The following is a 10,608-nucleotide window of genomic DNA, read 5'->3' on the forward strand; positions in this document are numbered from 1 at the left end:
CAGAGAACCTGGAATTACATTCTGCTTCTTCCACTTACCTAAGAGGCATCAGATAAATCATGTGACCTTGATTTCCTAAGCTATTCTCCACAATGAGTGAGTTGGACTGGATGATCTCTAAGGTCCCTTCCATGTTTTAAGTCTGCATTTTCAGTCTTCTTGACTCTAAATCCATAGCTTAATTTACCATGCACACTGCCTGTTAGAGATCATCTGGTCCAATACCTTCATTTTATAGATGAGGGAACTGAGGTATGGTGTGTGTGTGTGGGAGGCCATTGTTAAACAATATAAGTTTATAAAGCAGCAAGTATGTATGCAGGGTCAAATAAGGTTCATCTGCCTTCAAATCCATCATTCTTTCAAGTATATATCCCATACATTTGAGATATTTGCATTTGGAGACTCATCCTGAACTCACACCAAACTATATCCCTCCTATTTATTTTTCTTAATAGTGAAAAACAGGAAAACAAAAAAAAAAACTATGAAGAAATCATGCCCTCAAATCCTCAGGTCCAAGGACCCCCCAAGGACCTTCCCTGCTTGACCAGAGTTGAACCGCTGAACACACTATCTGTTTCACAGGACCTTAAGACTAGATGGTTTCCAAGAGCCCATTGGATTCCAACAGTGACATCTACTGGAACTCAACAGTGGCCCAAGATGCAGCTCTTAGGAGCAGTTGGTAAGAAAATTACCAAGCGGGGACATGGCCACTGGACAAAAATGTTTTTAGCAAAACCCTGCCGCAAAGTCAAATCCTGAGTGCCTGGGTGTATGAGAAGCTCCTGGCTTTCCTCACGTTTTCTTGGGGGAGAAGTGATGGTGGCAAATGTGTTATAAGATGAAATGCTATGTAATATTTATTGCTTTGAGTTGCTAAGTTCTCTATAGGTCACACCCAGGGTAATCTCAACTATAATACAGAAAAATTAAAATGAAATATGTCAAATTACAATAACTGTGTCTGAATATGAGCGAGCATAGGAAAATGTTCAACTATTCTCCAGAGAAATCTCATTATATTCCTTCTCTGAATCATCATGCTAAGGTCAAATTATATGGAGTCTTAAATTTGAATATCCACAGAGAACAGAGTGACCTCTTCACCACTCAGCTTAAATATTTTTTTTTTGCCACTTTCCAGGCGATATTTTTTTGTCTAGTACAATGCTAACATAGAGTTAGGAAGGTCGAGGTTTGAATCTTACCCCTGACATTTACCAGTTTTTGTATGACCCTGAGAAAATCACTTTCAATTTTCTCATCTATAAAATGAGAGTGAGTAATAGCACCTACCTCACTGTTGTTGATAGGGTCAAATGAGATAATGTGTATATACATTAAAGTGCCTACAAATAAATATTAGCTGTTTTTTATTTCTACAGTAACAGTTCTCTTGACCAAATATATGTATATATGTATATGTATGTATGTATATATATACACACATGTACATATTCTATGTATATATACACATATACATATATATATATATAATGTGTGTGTTTGTGGGTATGAATGTATAAACATATATATGTATGCATGTATACATGTTCATGTGTGTATGTATGTGTGTGTATATTTGCAGACAGATAAATACAGAAATAGATAAATTAGATAGATAGATATAAAATTTCTCCCTCAGGGTTTATGGAAATAAACCAAACATAGTGAGGAAATCTTGAAGAAAAAATAATTTCCAAATCCCCAGAAAAAAGATCAAAGATTTAAAAAATTATACATTCCCATTACAATTTTATCTGAATTAGTATGATTTTAGTTTTTACAAAATTTATCTTTGAACTTTTCCCAACTGGTTAAACGAAATATTTGGAACTTTTAAAGTAAATGGCACAAGGGCTTACAATAGTGAACTTGCATAAATATTTTGTCCAGTTCAGGGCATCATGCTTTAAAACTTTGTTCAACAACCAGACAACAAAGAAAGCATCTGTACGAGGCAAGTGTCAGAGAAATCATCTAAGATGAGAGAAATAGAGATATTTAGCCTGGAGAAGAAAAAAAGGGGAAAGACTTCAAATATTTTAAGGGATATCATATGGAAGAGAGATGGGACTCATTTTGTACAATGCCAAAGCTAGGAATGGTTCAGCACCTTATAAGGAAGATGATTCTAACACTTAAATGGGCCAACATGTGAGGTAGTGAGCTCCCTGCTATTAGAAGTGTTCAAGAGGAGGCCGAATCATCATTTGTCATGGATGTTATAAAATAAGTTTTGGTTTTGAAAGGGATACTGGATTAGATTATCTTTATGGATTCTGACATCAATCCTAAAGCCCAATAACTGAAAATATTTTCAACAGTGTAGTTATTCACAAATATGTTATACCAACTTAATTAATAAAAGGAAACACAATGAATGTGAATTTCCGTAGTTTTTCATCAAAACTCAGTGTTACCTGAGGGAAAAAAGGAATCAAGGAATGTATCAGGACCAAATATTTAACTACCTTTCTTCTATAAATAACATTTCTGAAGAGTTTACTCACTATCACTTCAACTCTTACCTTCAGTTGTTATGAGAAGGGTTAATATCCTTTCCTTTGTCCATTTCCCACTTTTTGGCATCAATTTCATGAGGGGCAGAAGAGATTCAGATATGTAATTTTAGCATTAGTAACCAAGACTTCTAGAAAGGAAGGTGTTTCTCAGCATCACCAGCCTCTTTGAGAGAAGAAGATTGTATATATGTCCCTTAGGGTGAGAAGAGTACCCATGGAAGAGCCTTCATTGTAGGAGAGCAAACAATGTATTTCTGTTGGGAAAAAATGTTATCTCTCTAATATCACTAAATGTATTTCTTTATAAAAGTATGAACTATCTGAGTTCTGTTGGTAGTATAAGAAGCCTTTATGGCTTCCTATAGGAAAGGTCCTGAACTAATCCAGCACTCCCTATTACTGTTATTAAACAGTGCTTTGCTGATGGGAAATATATTCTATTACTGGCATCCCTCAATTCCTTTCTTTCTGGGAGGGGGGAATCCTAGTTTTTAAGGTAACATAAGAAGGCTACATGTCTTTATGAGCACTTTGGTGAAAGGATAACTTACCAGATTATGAAACATTTATTTAACTTTTTAGAAGTTTCATGTTTGATTTCTCTATGGGGATTTTTCAATAGTTTAGGTCAATTAGATGAAGACATAACTCATTGAAACACCTTGGGATCTCTTGTGAAAACTTATGAAATTTCAAGTTTATTTCTCTTCAAAACCACAGCGTTTTTTTAAGACCCCAAAGGATATTTCAGGTCCCTGAGGGGAAGGGAGGAAAGTGGTACTCGCTGAGATGAAGGAGAATCGGATTGACTTTTTGTGGGATCCTTGAGTGCTTTGGACTCTCTGCATTTTGTCTGGTGGGGAGGGTCACAAGATATAGGGAGAGAGGAATAAATACCATCTTATATTTAATATTCATTGTTATCTTGAGTGATTTTACATGAGCTGGAGGTCCCTTTACCCACATCTGTGAAAACTGAGACTTGAGTTATAAGAGGAATATTCAGAAAGTTAGAAAAATCCCTAGGGGAAGAAAACATTGTCCAAAAGATATGACTTGAGAAGATCTCAACATTAAACCCAATTTGTACAAATCTACATCTTGGGGTTCTGGGTCAGGAGTTGTATTGCAAAGATAGTTTTAGTAAATTTGAAGAGTTAACATGGTAAGATTTAAAATGCACCTGGCTTCCTGAATACAGGCATATTGGGTAAATGCTGTCTTGCTCAAGAGCCCTGGTTTTTTTTTCATTGTTTCATCCATTCCCTTCCCTTCCTCCACTCTTATAGATGCTTAAATGACAGAGGCACATTCTCTCCGCGTCTACACCTGTTGTAGCTTACCAGTCGCTGAACTTGTCATATTCTTTTTCATGTGTTGTGTCTTTCATTGCTCTAAAATAACATTTAGTGCCTTGGATAATAGGATGGATTCAGCTGCTTTGACCACCATTAATAACACGAGTTTTGTTTAACTTTGGTTGCACGCCCTCACCAGCAATGCATCTTTGGAAAGGATTTACGACCACCTGCTTCAGAGAATCAACCAGAGAATCACAGTGTGTAATTTCTTCAATGAGTGTTTTCTGTCTCTGCTTCTTTCTCCTTATCTCCCTATCCCTCCATCTTTTTGTCTCCTTCCCTGTTTGTCTCTGTCTCTTTCTATCTCTCTATCTCTCTGGCTCTGTTTCTGTATATCTTTAAGTCTGGATTTGGCTGTCTGTCTGTCTCTTCATCTTTACCTCTTTGAAATTCTTTGTCTTTGTTTCTCTCTCTCTCTCTCTCTCTCTCTCTCTCTCTCTCTCTCTCTCTCTCTCTCTCTCTCTCTCACACACACACACACATACACACACACACACACGCGCACACACACATACAGACACCAGACAAAATTCTTTCCCTTATAGCCATTTCATTTCTTCATCTTGTTACCCACCAACTTGATTTGTGATTCGAATATGCTTGAGAGTCTGTGATTTAATCATAATTATGGAATGATAGTCTATATTTATATAACTCTTGATCTCATTTGGTTCTGTCAATGACCTCACAAGTTAAAAACTATGTAAATCATCATTTGGCAAATAATGAAACTGAAGTTTGTGGCCTTGAAATAACTTGTCCTTGGTCACATAGCAAGCATTTGATGAAAGATTCAGAACAAGATGTGCGCCTACTCTGGTCTAGCCCTCCTTCCCCTAACCACTCTCTCCCTTTCGGTCAGCCGGGTGTCTTATGTTCTGGCTAGCTGACACATCTCTTCCTCTATATTTTATATATGAAGCAGCTCTACCACTGTATCTCTGTGTGCCCCATGTCTTAGGGTTAGCTCCTACTCAGATCACTTACTTCCCACTGTCATCAAAGCAGCTGTGCTGGTAATTGTTTGTTTCTCTCTCCACGGGGAAGAGGCAACCCACAGGAGGGTTGCCTGCATATTTGGTTGAAAGAAATATATCTGGGAATCCTGCCAGTGGTTGTTACAGCCCATGAACTAAAGACATTTCAAGTTAACCCAGTATCTTGACTAGCATTAATCATTCAAGAAAAGGGAGAGACCAATTTTAGTCCTCAATCCATTCTGTCTCAAACGCTGGTGGGATGTTCCCAAGGTCTGGAATCCAAGTCTGAGAGTTTCAGTAGGGAGCAGAATCCTTCTCCAGACAATGGTCTGGGTAATTCACATGATTCCATTCCAGGGTCAAGGGAAGAGCTGTTTAATTCAATTATTTTCTAAACAAACACAAACTTCTTGACCAGGACATTCAAGTGAATTCCACAAGTGTCTGTTGAACACTCACTAGGAGCCAGACATTGTTAGTCACTGGAGAAACTTTGAAAAAAAAAGAAAAGAATCCCTATCATCAAATAGCTTAAAATTGACTGGGTAGAAATCACATGGATATGGATAATGATAATAATAATAATGTCTGACACTTACAATAAGAGTTGTCATATAAATGGCACTTTAAAGTTTGCAGCGTGCCTTCAATATGATAACTTACTTGATGCAAATCCAAAATATGTAAAATTAATATAAAATATAATAGTATATATCTGCAATTAATATAAGTCAGTACAAATATAAGATTACCTGATAATAAATGTAAATACTGAGTAATATCAAACTATGGGGAAGGTTGTGGGCCAGATGAATAATTAGAAGAATTCGCAGCAGCTGAGCCTTGAAAGGAGCCAGGGAATCCAAGAGGTAGAGGTGAAGAAGGAGCCCATTCCAGGCATAGGAGACAGTTAAAAAAATGTGCTCAATTTTACTCAGAGGACCTGGTTTGAAATCTTGGGTCCGCTGGTGGAACTGTGAACTGATTGAACTGTTTTGGAGAGCAATCTGGAATTGTGCCCAAAGAGTTATTAATATGCTTCTACTCTTTGACCCAGCAATTCCATGAGTAGGTCTATCTCCAAATATCATTAGGGAAAAAAGGAAAAGAACCTTTGTGTTCTAAAATGTTTTTAGCATCTCTCTTTGTGATGTCAAAGAACTGGAAATTGCAGGGATGCCCATCCACTGGGGAATGGCTGAGCAAGCTGTGGTGTAGGATTGTAATGGAATATGACTATGCTATAAGAAATGAAGAGTACATTGATGTAAGAAAAACATGAAAAGACTTGCACAAAATAATGAAGACCAAAATGAGCAGAAACAAAGAAAACTTTGTATACAGTAACAGCAATATTGTTTTAAGAATGACTTTGAGTGGATAAATGATTTTGACTATTATAAATACCCAAATCAACTGTAACAGACATAAAAAAGACACTATCTTCATTCAGAGAAAGAACTCATAAATAAAAGTATGTATAGAATAATTTTAAATACATATACATTCTCTCTCTCTGTATATATGTATATACATATACATACACACACACACACACACACATACATATTTCCAGATATAGCCACTATGGATAGATATAGATACAGATATAGATGATATACATATAGATTAGATATAGATATACCTGTGTGTCTAACAGTAGTCATCTGGAGGAGGGAAGAAAAAATTACATAACTGTGCTATTCATTTAAAAGGAACAAAAAAGTTGTACATAATAGATCTTCAGTATTATGTGCAATGATTTTTTTCAATATTCTGTTATGGAAATGCTTGTTTTATTCCAAAAATTAAAAATAAACTATTTTCTTCTTAAATTTTGGGTCTATGGATTATTACTTGTCTGGCTTTGGCCAAGTCACATCACCTCAGTGTCCTTGCCCATAAAATGAAAGGGTTGGATTTAATGATTTTTTTAAAATTTATTTTTAGATTATGACATTCATTTCCACAAAATGTTGAGTTCCAATTTTTCTCCCCATCTCTCCCCTACCCCCACCCCATAAGACCTTGCATTCAGATTACCCCTTCCCTCAATGTGACCTCCCTTCTATCACACCCCACCATTCCCTTATCCCTATCTTTTCCCTTTTCTTGTAGAATAAGATAGATTTCTATACCCCATTACCTGTATTTCTTATTTCCCAGTTACATGCAATAGCAATTCTCAACATTAGTTTCTAATACTTTGAATTACAACTTCTCTCCCTCCCTCCCTCCCCATCTATCCCCACTAAGAAGGCAAGCAGTTCAATACAAGCTATACCTGTCTCATTTTGCAAAATACTTCCATAAAAGTCATGCTGTGTAAGAGTAGCTACATTTACCTCCATCCTACCCTGTCCCCGCTTTATCCTATTCTCTCATTTGACTTTGTCCCTTCCCAAAAGTGTTTACTTCTAGTTATTTCCTTCTCTCATTTGTCCCCCTTCTGTCATCCCCTTCACTCCACTTGTCCCCTTCTCCCCTACTTTCCTGTAGTGTAAGAGATTTTCATACCAGATTTAGTGAGAATGTTTATAGATTAAGAAACTGAGGTTTGTGGGAAGTTAAAGAAATTGGCCATGGTCACATAACAAGTGTCGGGGGAAGGTTTGAATTCAAGTCTTTTCTGATTGCAAGTCTGGAATTCTTTCTGCTATAAACTCCTTTTCGATAAGCTTTTCTAATAATATTGTTTTGTGAAAGATTCATAGCAGCTACTTCTAAAGACTGTAAGACAATTGCACATTAGTCCATACATTTACGACTGCATGGCAGCTTCTCGTACATCCGTTGCTTCCTAGTGGACCCAAAGCTTTCATAATCATATTCTTTATTGTTTCATGTGTTCTCTTTTCAATCCAGGGAATAGGGTAGTTGCAGGTGGGAGAATACCAGCGAATTTCTGGAGTCTGTTTCAAAACATGAAAACTGCCCTTGTGGATGCCCAGTGGGCTAGTTGTCCAGGCTGAAGGCTGGAAAGGGGCTATTTGCCTGCTGCTAAGTCAGGTGATTATGCAGTTGGAACAGCGGCAAGGAGGGATAGCTCAAGCAGAGAAGTTTGAAACACTTCTTTGTCACTAGCATGGCAGGGGGAAAGTTCTCCAAAGGATTACATCATTGCAATGTGAGAATTGGACAGAGTGGTGGTAACTCAAAATTGCAGAAGGGGCAGGAACCTCAGTATCCAGCCAATCCAACCATCCACTGAACAAGTGTCCTTCCTACCCCCAACAAGTCATTCAACTTTTGTTCCAGTAAAGGGGAACCCTAAATCTTCAATGACAATAACTTGGGCAGCTGCAAATTCTCTCCTTTTCTCCTTCCCTAAACCCCTTTCTGAGTCAGTAAGCAATTTTACAAAGGTTATACATGTGTAATCATGCAAAAAATGTTCATATTAGCCACTTTATGAAAGAAAACCACAGAATGTGAAAAGTAGTATGCTTCTATCTGCGTTCAGACTCCATCAGTTCTTGCTCTGGAGGTGGATACCATGTTTCTTCATAGAGCCTTCAGAATTGTCTTAGATCTTTGTATTGCTAGGAATAGCTAAGTCATTCACAATTGATCATCCTGTATATAATATTGCTGTTCCTGTGTACAATATTCTCCTAGTTCTCTACTCACTTGACTTTGTTCCAGTTCATGTAAGTCTTCCCAGGATTTTCTGAGAGTACCCTGCTTATCATTTCTTATAACACAATAGTATTCCATTACAATCATACAGCACAATTTGTGCAGCTATTTCCCAACTGAATGTCCTCTCAGTGTCCAATTCTTAGTCATCACAGAAAAAAAAGCTGCAACAATATGCTTGTACAAATAGTCCTTTTCCTTTAAAAAAAATCTCTTTGGTATACAAACCTAGCAGTGGTATTGGCAGGTCAAAAGGTATGCATAATTTTATACTTATTTGGGCATAGTTCCGAATTGCTCTACTGAATGGTTGCATCAATTCACAATTTCATCAACAACGCATTGGTGTCCCTCTTTGGGCACATACCTTCCAACATTTATTATTTTCCTTTTCTGTCATAATAACCAATCCAATAAGTATGAGGTATCTCAGGATTGTTTTTAATTTGCATTTCCCTAATCAATAATGAATTAGAACATTTTTTCTATGACTATAAATAGCTTTGATTTCTTCATCAGAAAATTGCCCATTCATGTTCTTTGATCATTTATCAATTTGGGAAGGATTTATGTTCTTGTAAATTTCACTCAGTGTTCTGTATATTTGAGAACTGAAACCCTTATCAGAAGCACTTGCTGAAATTTCCACCCTCCCCTCCCCCCAGCTTTCAGCTTTCCTTCTTCTCTTGACTCTGTTGGTTCTGTTTATGTAAAAACTTTTAAATATAATATAATCAAAATCATCCATTTTACATCTTATAATGCTCTTAGTCATAAAATTTTCCTTTATCTATAGATCTGAGAGGTAAACTATTATATTCTCTCTTAATCTGTTATGATATCACCCTTTATGTCTAAATTATGGACCCATTTTGATCTTATCTTTATATATGATGTGAGATGCTGATCTATGCCTACTATCTACCGTTTTCCAGTTTTCCCAGCAGTTTTTGTCCATAATGCCTTCTTGTCTCAAAAGCTTGGATCTTGGGATTTATCAAACACTAGATTACTAAGGTGATTATTACTGTGCATTGTGTTCCTAATCTATTCCATTGATCCACCACTCTGTTTCTTACCCAGTACCATATTGTTTTGATGACTACCATTTTTTATAATTCAGTTTGAGATCTGATTCAGCTAGACCCCTTTCCTTCACCTTTTGTGTTTCATTAATTCCCTTCATATTCTTGACTTTTTGTTCTTCCAGATAGATTGTTAGTAATTTTTATCTGTAAAACATTTTTTGGTAGTTTGATATGGCACTGAAAAAATGAATTAACTTAGGTATGATTGTCATTTTTATTACATTGGTTTGTCTTATACATAATCAACCGATATTTTTCCAATTGTTTAGACCTGACTTAATTTATGTGAAGTGTTTTGTAATTGCATTCAGATAGTCCCTGGGCTTGTTTTAGCAGGTGGATTCCCAGGTATTTTATATTATCTATAGTTATTATAAATGGAATTTTTCTTTCTATCCTTTGTGGCTGGACCTTGCTGAAAATTTGTAGAAATGCTAATGATTCACATGGATTTATTTTATATCCTTTATTATATATATTATATTTTAGTTGATTTAGTACACCATTATAATCATCTGCAAAGAGTTATAATTTTGTTTCCTCATTTCCTATTTTAATTCCTTCAGTGATGAGGATAATGGTCATCCTTTCTTCACCCTTCATCTCACTGGAAAGGCGCCTATTACAGATAATGCCTGCTGATAATTTTAAACAGATACTACTTATCATTTTAAGGAAAGCTCATGTATTCCTCTGCTTCCTAGCATTCTTAATTTGAATGTTTTTTGTCAAAAGCTTTTTTCTGCATCCTTTGAGATAATCACATGATTTCTGTTGGTTTTGTTATTAATATAGTAAATTATATTGGTACTTTTTCCCTTCATATCTCTTTCTTGCACCTAACTGAACTGTTACAACTAGAGTGTGAATATCAGACAATGGTTTTTTCAACTAATTTTAAAAAATATGTTCTTAGAAAACAAAGATGAAGCACTAGGATTGAGATTCCCATTTTATGTACAAACAAAATTTATCCACCCTCATAGAAACTTAAACACCTTGAGGGAAG

This window comes from Notamacropus eugenii, chromosome 6 (genome assembly GCF_028372415.1).
Source record: "Notamacropus eugenii isolate mMacEug1 chromosome 6, mMacEug1.pri_v2, whole genome shotgun sequence".
In the NCBI taxonomy this organism is placed as follows: Eukaryota; Metazoa; Chordata; class Mammalia; order Diprotodontia; family Macropodidae; genus Notamacropus; species Notamacropus eugenii.